Source organism: Myotis myotis, unplaced genomic scaffold (assembly GCF_014108235.1).
Source record: "Myotis myotis isolate mMyoMyo1 unplaced genomic scaffold, mMyoMyo1.p scaffold_m19_p_4, whole genome shotgun sequence".
NCBI lineage: Eukaryota > Metazoa > Chordata > Mammalia > Chiroptera > Vespertilionidae > Myotis > Myotis myotis.
The window spans coordinates 79,037,837-79,051,033 of NW_023416346.1; positions in this window are offsets into that span (position 1 = coordinate 79,037,837).

Sequence of the window (13,197 nt, forward strand, 5' to 3'; positions counted from 1 at the left end):
TTTTTATAATCTCTCTTTCTGAAAGTTCACTATTGTTGTATAGAAATGCCTCAGATTTCTTGGGGTTAATTTTGTATCCTGCTACATTGCCAAATTCATGTATTAAGTCTAGTAGTTTCTTGATGGAGTCTCTAGGGTTTGTATTTATAATATCATGTCATCTGCAAATAAGGACAGTTTTACTTCCTCTTTTCCATTTTGGATGCCTTTTATTTCTTCTTGTTGTCTAATTGCAATGGCTAATACTTCCAGTACTAGGTTGAACAGGAGTGGTGAGAGGGGGCATCCCTGTCTTGTTCCTTTTCTTAGGGGAAATGGTGTTAGTTTGTGTCCATTGAGTATGATGTTCGCTGTGGGCCTGTCATGTATGGTTTTTTGTTATGTTGAGGTATGATTGTTCTCCTCCCACTTTGCTGAGAGTTTTTACCAAAAATGGGTGTTGGGTTTTGTCAAATGCTTTTTCTACATCAATTAATATGACCATGTGGATTTTTTCTTTCTATTTGTTTATGTGATGTATCACGTTTATTGATTTTGGGATTTTGTACCATCCTTGCATCCCTAGGATAAATTCTACTTCGTTATGGTGTATGATCTTTCTGATGTACTGCTGGATCCGATTTGCTAAGATTTTGTTGAGGATTTTGGAATCTACGTTCATGAGGGATATTGGCCAGTAATTCTCTTTCATTGTGTTGTCTTTACCTGGTTTTGGTATTAGGGTGATGCTGGCTTCATAGAATGAGCTTGGACGTGTTCCTTCCTGTTGGATTTTTTGTAGTAGTCTTAGGAGGATAGGTTTTAGTTCTTCCTTGAATGCTTGGTAGAACTCCCCTGTGAAGCCGTTTCGTCCTGGGCTTTTGTTTGCTGGAAGTTTTTTGATGACCGCTTCAATTTCTTCCATAGTTATTGTCCTATTGAGATTTTTAGATTCTTCCTGAAGAGTTTTGGAATTTTGTATTTTTCTTGGAATTTGTCCATTTCCTCCAGGTTGTCTAGTTTGTTGGAGTAGAGCTGTCCATTGTATTTTTTAACAACCACTTGTATTTCTGTGGGGTCTGTTGTTATTTCGCCTCTATCGTTTCTGATTTTGTTTATTTGGGTCCTTTCTCTTTGCTTCTTGGTGAGCCTGGCTAGAGGTTTGTCAATCTTGTTTATCTTTTCAAAGAACCAGCTGTTTGTTTCATTGATTTTCTGTATTGTTTTTTTTGGTCTCTAAGTCATTTATTTCTCCCCTAATCTTTATTATCTCCTTCTTTCTGCTCACTCTGGGGTTTTCTTGTTGCTCTCTTTCTAATTCTTTGAATTGTAGAGTTAGACGATTTACTACCATTTTTTCTTGTTTTTTGAGATAGGCCTGTAGAGCTATAAACTTCCCACTCAGGACTGCTTTCACTGCGTCCCATAGGTTTTGGATTGTTGTGTTTTCATTGTCATTAGTTTCCAGGATGTTTTTAATTTCTTCTTTGAGCTCATTGGCAACCCAATCAATATTTAAGAACATGCTATTCAGCTTCCAATTGTTTGAGTATTTTGGGTTGTTTTTATTGTAGTTTATTTCTAATATTATGCCATATTGGTTTGAGAAGATGCTTTTTATGATTTCAATCTTCTTGAATTTGAGGAGACTTTGCTTGTGACCCAATATGTGGTCTATTTTTGAATCTGTCCCGTGAGCACTTGAATAGAATGTATATTCCACAGCTTTGGGGTGAAGTATTCTGAAGATGTGTATTAAGTCCATCTGATCTAGTGAGTCATTTAGGATTGCTGTTTCCTTGCTGATTGTTTGTCTGGAGGACTTATCCAGTGCTGTCAGTGGTGTATTAAAGTCCCCAACTATGATTGTATTGTTGTCGATCTCTCCTTTGATATCTTCCAGGAGTTTTTTAACGAATTTCGATGCTTCTGCATTGGGTGCATATATGTTTACCAGGGTTATATCTTCTTGTTGTATTGATCCCTTTAGTATTATGAAGTGGTCTTCCTTATCTCTTCTTATGGCCTTCACTTTGAGGTCTATTTTTTCCGATATAAGTATTGCTAACCCAGCTTTCTTTTCCTTTCCATTTGCCTTAAATATATTTTTCCATCCCTTTACTTTCAGTCCGTGTGAGTCCTTTCTAATGAGATGGGTCTCTTGTAGACAGCAGATGTGTGGGTCATGTTTTTTTATCCATTCAGCCACTCAATGTCTTTTGGTTGGAGCATTTAGTCCGTTTACGTTTAAAGTTATTATTGAAAGGTACTTGTTTGTCGCTATTTCTTTTTTTGTGTGGCTGTTTTCTTTCTGAGCTTTTTATTTCTTCTTTTTACACCAGGCCCTTAAGCATTTCTTGCATTGCTGGTTTGGTGGTGACAAACTCCCTTAGCTTTTTTTTTGTCTGTGAAGCTTCTTATTTCCCCTTCAATTTTGAATGATAGCTTTGCTGGATAGAGTATTCTTGGATTCAGTCCTTTGTTTTGCATCACCTTGTTAATTTCGGCCCATTCTTTTCTGGCCTGATACGTTTCTGTTGAGAAATCATTTGGTAATCTAATGGGAGATCCCTTGTATGTAACTTTCTGTCTCTCTCTTGCAGCCTTTAAGATTCTCTCTTTGTCCAGAACATTTGCCATGGTAATTATGATGTGTCTTGGTGTGGGTCGTTTCGGGTTCACCTTGTTTGGGACTCTCTGTGCTTGTGTAACTTTTTTCTTCCCCACCTCAGGGAAGTTTTCTGATATTATTCCTTCGAATAGGTTTTCTAATCCTTGTTCATCTTTCTGTTGTTCTGGCACCCCTATTATTCATATGTTGTTTCATTTCATGTTGTCCCAAACTCCCTTAGGTTCTCCTCCTGTCTTTTAATGTTTTTCTCCAATTGCAGTACAATTTGGGTGTGTTTTGCTTCCTTGTCGTCTAATTCACTAATTCAGTCCTCCGCTTCTCCTAGTCTACTGTTGATACTTTCAATGGTGTTTTTTATTGCAGCTATATTGCTCTTCATTTCTTCTTGGTTCTTACATAATTTATTGATTTTTCCATCTGTTTCTTCTTGCTTCTTGCATAAGTAGTTGATTTTTTCATCTGTTTCTTCTTGCTTATTGCATATGTTGTTAATTTTTTCCTCCATCAGGTTTATGCACTCTAGGACCCTTATTCTGAATTCTTTTTCTGTCATGTTGCATGCCTCTGTATTACTTAGCTGCTTTTCTGGCGAGTCCTCCTTTTCTTTCCTTTGTGGGTTTCTTTGTCTACCTATGTTTGATCTCACTGACATATCTAGACGTTGAATCATTCAGTGGCTGCTCCTTGGGTGACAGTGGCTCCTTGGGCTGTGGTTGCTCCTCGGGCGGTTGTGGTAGCAGCTGCTCCTCAGTTGGCAGCAGCTTCTCTGGAGGGTGCTCTTCACAGCTGTGGTGGCTCTTCTGGCTGGTGGGGGGAGGCTTCACATACAGCTGCTGTTCCTCAGACAGAGAGTGTGGTGCTCAGGAAGCTGCTGTTGCTTGGATCTGCTGCATTGATTTAAAGGCACAAAATACAACACAACAAGGCACCACGTACCAGGCACTGAACACAAATATATTCATGATATTAATAACCCCAAATAAAGGTGACCACCTGAATTAAGAGAATTAGGAAGAAAGGAGACAAAAAGACAAAAAGAGAAAAGAGAAAAAGAAAAGAGTAGTAGGGGGGGAAAGGAGTGCAAAAATGAAATTGGTAAAAAGAAGGGGTGGAAAAAGCGAAAAGAGAGAATAAATTATAAGAGGGGAAGAGACTATATGAGGAGAAAACTCCGATAGAACCGCCACTAATCCCAACAAATTCCAGCAACAGCTCCCTGGAGTTGAATTCAAACTAGAAACAACCAATAATATCAAAAGAGGCAAGGGAAAACAGGAGCACAAAAATAACCAGGGGGGGGGGTGGAAGGAGGGGAAAAACCAGCAGAAAAAAAAATAAAAAGAAAAAGCAAAACAACCTCATAACCAGTCCTAAGACCCACACACACACACACACACACACACACACACACACAAACAAACAATATACTCAACAATCAAGCAAACAGCAACAAAACAATAGAAAGATGAAAGAAGAGAAAAAATATTTTTGGATAGTGAAGAAAGATAAGGGATATGTGTATAAGGATTTAGAGCAGTGGATTGGAAATAGGATATATAAGTAGGGTGAAATTTTTGACAAGAGGTAAACAGAAGGAATACGGAAAATCTAAAGCAGGAATAGGGCAAGAGAAACAGGACAACAAAAGGGGAAAAGTGAGGGAGAGGCTTTTAGCATATAGGTAAAATTGAGGTAGGGAAAATTGATGTTAAAGGAATGATGAAAATAGAATGGAGAACACTAATCCGAAAATAAAATAAAGAGAAAATAAAATGGCACTTTAAAAAATGGTAAAATGGTAGCAGTAATAATACTGGTTAAAAATAAAAATGTGAGGAGAACCAAGATGGCGGCATAGGTTAACGCCGGAGTTTGCTGCTTTGAACAACTACTTCAAAAGTGAAACCAAAAAACGGAAGGGACATCACCCAGAACCACAGGAACGCTGGTTGAGTGGAAGTCCTACAACTAGGAGGAAAGAGAAACGCATACGGACACTCAGAGGAGGCCCAGTGCTGAAGTCAAATTCTGAGGTGCGGAGTGCGCGCGGAGCGGGCTGGCGGCGGAGGGCGCGGTTGGCGTTTTCAATCGGGAGGGAGTCGCAGACTCTGAGCTCCAGATCCGGGCGAGTCTTTAGGGACCCAGACTCAAACGGGAGAAGCGGGACTGTCTGGCTTCGGTCAGAGCGAGTGCAGCTTTCTCTCCGAGCTTTGCAGCGGGTGCTGGGACTCAGAGAGGCAGAGCCCCTGGGGACAGGACTGAGAGCCGCCATAACTGCTCTCTCCGGCCCACCCTGTTGATCCTGTGCGACCCGCCCCGCCCAAGCCCTGCACAGAGGCATTTGCCAGATAGCCTCAGGCAAAGGCTAGATTAGCACCTCCCTAGAGGACAGAAGTTCTCTCACTGCTGACACAGCTGATTCTCATAGCCACTTGGCCTGGAGGTCAAACCCTCCCTGGAATTAGCTACAACAATCAAGATTTAACTATAAGACTGCGAACAAAGACCACTAGGGGGTGCACCAAGGAAGCATAACAAAATGTGGAGACAAAGAAACAGGACAAAATTGTCAATGGAAGATATAGAGTTCAGAACCACACTTTTAAGGTCTCTCAAGAACTGTTTAGAAGCCGCCGATAAACTTAATGAGATCTACAAGAAAACTAATGAGACCCTCGATCTTATATTGGGGAACCAACTAGAAATTAAGCATACACGGACTGAAATAACGAATATTATACAGACTCCTGACAGCAGACCAGAGGAGCGCAAGAATCAAGTCAATGATTTGAAATGCGAGGAAGCAAAAAACACCCAACCGGAAAAGCAAAATGAAAAAAGAATCCAAAAATGCGAGGATAGTGTAAGGAGCCTCTGGGACAGCTTCAAGCGTACCAACATCAGAATTATAGGGGTGCCAGAAGATGAGAGAGAGCAAGATATTGAAAACCTATTTGAAGAAATAATGACAGAAAACTTCCCCCACCTGGTGAAAGAAATGGACTTACAGGTCCAAGAAGCGCGGAGAACCCCAAACAAAAGGAATCCAAAGAGGACCACACCAAGACACATCATCATTAAAATGCCAAGAGCAAAAGATAAAGAGAGAATCTTAAAAACAGCAAGAGAAAGAAACTCAGTTACCTACAAGGGAATACCCATACGACTGTCAGCTGATTTCTCAACAGAAACTTTGCAGGCCAGAAGGGAGTGGCAAGAAATATTCAAAGTGATGAATACCAAGAACCTACAACCAAGATTACTTTATCCAGCAAAGCTATCATTCAGAATTGAAGGTCAGATAAAGAGCTTCACAGATAAGGAAAAGCTAAAGGAGTTCATCACCACCAAACCAGCATTATATGAAATGCTGAAAGGTATCCTTTAAGAAGAGGAAGAGGAAGAAAAAGGTAAAGATACAAATTATGAACAACAAATATGCATCTATCAACAAGTGAATCTAAGAATCAAGTGAATAAATAATCTGATGAACAGAATGAACTGTTGATTATAATAGAATCAGGGACATAGAAAGGGAATCGACTGACTATTCCTGGGGGGGAAAGGGGTGTGGGAGATGCGGGAAGAGACTGGACAAAAATCGTGCACCTATGGATGAGGACAGTGGGTGGGGAGTGAGGGCGGAGGGTGGGGCGGGAACTGGGAGGAGGGGAGTTATGGGGGGGAAAAAAAAGAGGAACAAATGTAATAATCTGAACAATGAAGATTTAATTAAAAAAAAAAAGTAAAAAAAAAATGTAGTAATTAAAAGGGTAAAATCAGGTGATTGAAAAAGAAGAAAAAATTGGCTTCTTAGTTAAAAGGTGAAAAAAGAAAAAAAAAAGTGCAGTAGTAAAGGTCCTTAGTTTCTTCTACTCCTCAGTCTGACTTGCCTTAGTCCTGCCAGGTATTCAGGAGAGTGTTGAATTTCCCTGCGATACACTGTTCCTTCCTCCAGATTATTTTTTTTAAATATATTTTATTGACTCTTTTCAGAGAGGAAGGGAGAGAGATAGAGAGCCAGAAACATCAATGAGAGAGAAACATTGATCAGCCGCCTCCTGCACACCCCCTACTGGGGATATGCCCGCAACCAAGGTACATGCCCTTGATCAGTATCAAACCTGGGACCCTTCAGTCCCCAGGCCGACACTCTATCCACTGAGCCAAAGTGGTTAGGGCTGGACAGATTATTATGACCCCATCATAGGGATCCCATCAGTACTTCGTTGGGCCACCTTTTGCTTTCAATACTGCAGCGATTCTTCTTGGCATTGACTCCACAAGATGTTGAAAGGTGATGTGAGGAATCTGACACCATGCCTGATGAATAGCACTGTCCAGTTCTGTGAGATTTGATGGTTGTGGACCCAGCTGCCTAATGGCTCTTTTAAGTTGGTCCCACAAATGCTCAATTGGATTGAGATCTGGTGATTGTGGGGGCCACCTAAGCAAGGTAAAGTCTCCCTCATATTCTGGAAACCACTCCTGCATAATATGAGCACTGTGGCATTGCACATTGTCTTGTTGGAAGAAGCCAGCGCCATGGGATACGCCATCAACATGATAGGATGAAGTTATTTAGATATGTTATGCTATTCAGATGTTTATAATGGTCTGGCCCTCTAGCAACTTCAGCACGAAATTATAGCTAATTTGCCTACAAACGTCAGGTGTTCATAAAAACTGACCACTCAGTGTATATGATTCCCCTTTATTAAACAACCACCTAAACATTTTGTATGTGTTTGCATGTACCTTAAATCAGACATCAAATTTCAAAGTAAATAATGAAAAACAGTTGACTTGAGATTTTATATCCTATGCTAATAGACCATCAATCCAACCGACAAGGTGGCCACCCCCATGTGGTCAAAGATAGCCACCACAAGATGGCCGGCAGGGGAGGGCAGTTGGGGGCAATCAGGCCAGCAGGGGAGGGCAGTTGGGAGGGACCAGGCCTGCAGGAGAGGGGAGTTGAGGGTGACCAGGCCTGCAAAGGAGGGCAGTTGGGGAGAACCAGGCCTGCAGAGGAGGGCAGTTGGGGAGAACCAGGGCTGCAGGGGAGGGCAGTTGGGGGTGATCAGGCCAGCAGGAGAGAGCAGTTGCGGTGACCAGGCCTGTAGGGGAGGGCAGTTGGGGGCGACCAGGCTGGCAAGGGAGGACAGTTAGGGGTGACCAGGCTGGCAACGGAGGGCAGTTAAGGGCAATCAGGCTGGCCAGGGAGCAGTTAGGCATCAATTGGGCTGGCAGGGGAGTGGTTACGGGGTAATCAGGCTGGCAGGCAGAAGCAGTTAGGGGCACTAAGGCAGGCAGGCAGGCAGGCGAGCGGTTGGGAGCCAGCAGTCCTGGATTGTGAGAGGGATGTCCCAGTGGGATCGGGCCTAAAAGGGCAGTCAGACATCCCTCAAGGGATCCCAGATTGGAGAGGGTGCAGGCTAGGCTGAGTGACACACACCCATCCCCCCCCCCCCCCCCAAATTTCATGCACCAGGCTTCTAGTTTAAAAATAAAAGCATGACATGAAATTTCGATGAATCTAACAGCAGAGTTCTGCTTACCTTTAATACTCTGCACTAATACTTTTTCTTTTTCACGCACTTTTTATTAATAAATACAATTTATTTGGCTCTGATTCTGTACATCACCGATGGGCGAAGCCAGCCTACCAGGCTTTCAGTTCTTTGAATGAACCCTGTTGGTTGTTCTTTTTCATGTATAATAAGACATTCTTTTTCCAGCAAAAACAAAGCAATAAGCAGTAGTGAACTGTCTGTCACACTGGTACTCATTCATTCTTCCTTTCTATCTAATTTATTGGGCTGGCTCTGGTTACTAACATTGCCCAAGTTTTGAGAGTACAATTCTATTACCACATCATCTGTATTTGGGGTGTGCACTCAGCACCCCAAAATCTAGTCTCCCTTTGACAGCACATACTTGACCCACTTGACCCTCTTCATTCCCTCCTCCCTGCTTTGTCTCTGGTAACCAGCCTCTGTAGTCTGTGTCTCCACCTCAGGGATTTAAGGAACTGTCCACAGGATAAACTGAGGCCCTGGGGACTCTGGAGGGGGCCCAATTCCTCTCAGCCTGAGACAAATGGCCACACTTCCCATCAGCCCGGGTGGTGGCCTCCCTGAAGGGCCTGGCTGGAATGGCGGGAACTTCCTGCTGCTCTAGCTGTGGCTTCCGGGGGCACTGGCCCTCCGGAGTAGGCCCCTTGGAGTCTCAATTGCAAACCGAAATCCCGGGCACCCCTCCACCAGCTCCCTCCCCGGCCCCGCGCCACTATCCGCTGGGTGGGCTCCCAGCTCCGTCACCAAAGCTTCCCGTTTCCACTGTCTCGCTCAGCCCCCCCGCGTGGACTAGCTTGGCCGCAAGTACAGGCCCTCCCGGATGTTCCTCCCGGAATTTCCTCCCGGATGTTCCTCCCGGATGTTTCTCCGGATGTTCCCTCCGGCTCGGCTCTGCACGGCTCGGTGAAGTTCTGGCCGCTGGATGGCAGTAAGACTCCGTAAATGCCCGACCTCCTTCTCCCCCGCCCTCTGTGTTTAGAAAAAACGCGGTTCTCAGAATCAAAACGCATATTCCCCATAGGTTCAGGCAGGTCTGTGTTAGGAGCTGCCATTTATTTAAACTTCCTTGTTTTGTTCAAGATGCCAAGTGTTTAAGTGTTGCCAACCCTGACAACATAGGTAAGAAGATAAATATCACCCTCCAACTCCACTAGCCAGACAGAAATGACCACAAGTATATATGTCTCTGGCCTTCTAGAACAGGCAGCATTTTTTTTTTTATTGTTTTATTGCTGAAAGTATTACAAAGGCTATTACATATCAGTCCTCCCCCCCTACCCCACCCCCACCCCACCCCCACCCCGCCCTTGACAATCTCCTGGCCTCCCCTACCCCCCAGTGTCTTATGTCTATTGGTTATGCTTATATGCATGCATACAAGTCCTTCGGTTGATCTCTTACCCCCCTCCCTCCTGCCCCCCAACCCTCCCTGGCCTTCCCACTGCATTGTGACAATCAGTTTGAGGCAGCTCTGAACAGGCAGCATTTTTATGTAGTGTTTTCCAAGCAGCATTTGAAAGAGCTTCATGTTGCCTGGCCAGCATGGGTCAGTGGATGAGCTTGGACCTCTGAAGCAGGAAGTCAGGGTTCCTTTGCCAGTCAGGGCACAACCCAGGGTTTCATGCTCCATCCCCAGTGGGGGTGCATGCAGGAGAAAGCCTATCCATTATTCTTTCACTCCCATCATTGTGTTCTCTCTCTCTCTCCCTCTCTCCCTCCCTCCCTCCCTCCGTCTCTCTCTTCCTCTCTGAAATCAATTAAAAAACATATATGCCCTAGCTGGTTTGGCTCAGTGGATGGAGCAGGGGCCTCCGGACTGAAGGGTCCTGGGTTTGGTCCAAGTCAGGGGGGCACATGCCTGGGTTGCAGGTTTTGTCTCCAATTGGGGGGTGGGCGGGGGAGCAGCTGATCTATGATTTTCTCTCATCATTGATTATTTTATCTCTCTCCCTCTCCCTTCCTGTGTGAAAACAATTTATAATACATAAATGTATTTTTAATTTTTTTTAACAAAGAAAGAGTTCATCTTATTCTGCATTATCAATATCATCCTGCACAGACTACATGGATGAAAACAGGGGTTCTGTGCAGTCACCTCACAGTGTGATCTGATCCTAAATTCCTATCTGAGCAGATCATGGTGAGTAGTCACTCCCCAGGCATATAACTTTTATGGAGTGAAAGGTTTATCTTTGGCTGAAGCAAGCTCTGTGATTTGTTTCTGTGCATCTCTAGGCTAACATGAAAAGGAAAATGGGCCCTGGCTGGTTTGGCTCACTGGATAGAGTATCGGCCTTCAGACTGAAGTGTCCCGGGCTTGATTCAGGTCAAGATCCCATGCCTGGGTTGCAGGCTCAATCCCCAGTAGGGGCCTTTGCAGGAGGCAGACAATCAATGATTCTCTCTCATCATTGATGTTTCTATCTCTCTCTCCCTCATCCTTCCTCTCTGAAATCAATAAAAAATATATTTAAAAAAAAAAAGAAAAGAAAAATGGGGCGGGGTGCTGGGGGGGGGGATTGCAAGCTAGTTCAGTATCTGGTTAAAACTGTAGTCTTACTTCCACACTCTGACTGACTTGGGCAGAGCTGTAGAGCCTAACCCCAGGGCCCACCACAGCTGACTTGGGCAGAGCAGTGGAGCATGCCCCCAAGGCCCTGCCAAGTCTGACTTGAGTGGGGCAGGGGGGACCCTCAGGGGCTGCCACAGGAGGAGATATATAGGCCAGACCCTCCCCCAGGAGTTCAGTTCAGGCTTTGGATCTGGAATTCCCTGGACTAGCAGGTCTGTGAAATAAAGGTTAAACTTTCTTCCCTTAGAGTGCTGGCTGATCTTTCTCCCTTGCATTCTGCCACAACAAACACACCTTGGAAATAAGCCACAACCACCACCCTCAAAAGAGTACAGCATCTTGTTACCTACCTTGTAATGCAATCCCCATCTTGCTTTCTCCCACCTCCATGTAATCTTCCCTAAATTTCCTTCTTATTCTAAAAATAGAGGTCCGGTGCACAAAATCCGTGATTGGGGGGTGGGTCCCTCAGCCCGACCTACACCCTCTCCAATCTGGGAGCCCTGATGGCTTAGCCCCACTCCCTGTGGTTCTCTGCTCTTTGTGGGGACTGGCCACTCTGAGCCCGCTGCCCAGAGGCTCTCCGCGGCCCAGAGGTTCTCTGCAGCCAAAGTGGAACACTTGCCTCGTCGCCATGGAAACAAAGCAAGCATTCCACCAGGCTGCTCACACTGCGCACTCTCAGTGGCCCCTGCCCCCAGGACTGGGTGACTTTGGCAGGACTGAGGGTACTGGACGCCGTCATATGGTGGCTATGGGCACTGGCATTTTTGTGACAGAGTGATGGTTAATTTGCATATTATCCTTTTAATAGATAGGTTAAATGTACTATGGTAGGTGAAGAAATGCAAAAACAAACAAACAAAAAAACACATAAAAAAAGAAAGTCAGGGAGCCTGGAAGTGACAACCTTGGGTTTCCCATAAGCCCTGCTATTCATGTCCTTTACAGCCATTGTTTACCCTGTTAAATTTCTCTGTTTCAGAAGCAGACTGTTGCCATGTTGCAAGGCCACCAGAATGGCAAAAGTCTGGGAAGGTGGAGTCATTTTTACAAAACCAGAATGGATTGCACCCTTCATGCCACAGCATGATACACAAGTTCATTTGTTCTAGTGTGTCCCTCAATTTTGGTGACAGGCTCCTGATGTCAGGACATCTCAGATTTCCAGCAATTTCACATAATTTCTGGAACACTTATAACATATACAAATACAACATAAAGAAAGCCCAATGTTTTTTCTTATTTGTCGATTATCCACTTAACCAGAACCACAGTAAAAGATTCAAAGACAAATACAGTTTACATAATTGGTAGCAACACTTAGTTCCTAGTATTGATGAGAGAGATTCCATGGTGTTTTTTTGTTTTCAAGTAGTGGAGGATCTGAGCGGTTCTCAACCTGTGGGTTGCGAACAATGAAAATACATCCTGCATATCAGATATTTACATTACGACTCATAACAGTAGCAAAATTACAGTTATGAGTAGCAACGAAAATAATTTTATGGTTGGTGGTCAAACACAACATGAGGAACTGTATTACAGGGTGCTGGCATTATGAAAGTTGAGAACCACTAAGACAACATGAAACACAGAAACTTATTTCGATAAAACACAGAGTCTTTTCTTTCAAGGCAGAAAACCTTTTTGCAGCATCACTGGCAGACCAAGTGCCCTCAGTTTACTTTTGATATTTAAATGCTCTCACTTGAATACATTTATTTTATTCTTACTCAGCTTGCTCACGTGGAATTTTCTTTTGCAAGATCCACTTTTCACAAACCTTCTACAACCTTCCTTTCTATATTCACATTTCTGTCCTGTTTTTTCTCCTTCCCATCGTGAAACAACCAGCCTCATCTCAGCACAAAATTATTTTCCTTTCCCTCAAAAATACATCTCCATTTCTCATACCAGTTTTGTTGTTGTTGTTGTTCTTAGCCAAAAGTTGTTCTACTTTTCTTGTATGCCCAGTTGCTTTTCCTATGACTTTTCATTTCTGTTGTCTCAATTTCACATTAAAATTCTTAACGTTTAAATCCTTAATTTCTAGTGCAAACAAAGCAATAAGCAGTAGTGTGTCCCGACCCGCGGGACAACTACGGGGGAACCAAGAGACACCCTAGGAGAATGAAACAAACAAGGGACACGAAAGAATGGAGGCAAGACAGGATTCTGATCAAGCCTCAAATTTTATTCTTACTGCGGCAGGATATATACTGTTTTTTTTTTGGGGGGGGGGGGGTGGAGAAGCCTATTAGCTTATCAGCAGGGTTGTAGCAGGCTCCGATGTGGCAGTAGTTGCTTCAGGGAATAGGATGGTTATATTTAGCTGCTGGCCAAATCGCAGGACACACATAGTTTCTGGTAATTAGGAGTTTCTGGAGGAACCAGAAACTTATCATTCTTAAGATGGCTTTGTCTAAGCCAAT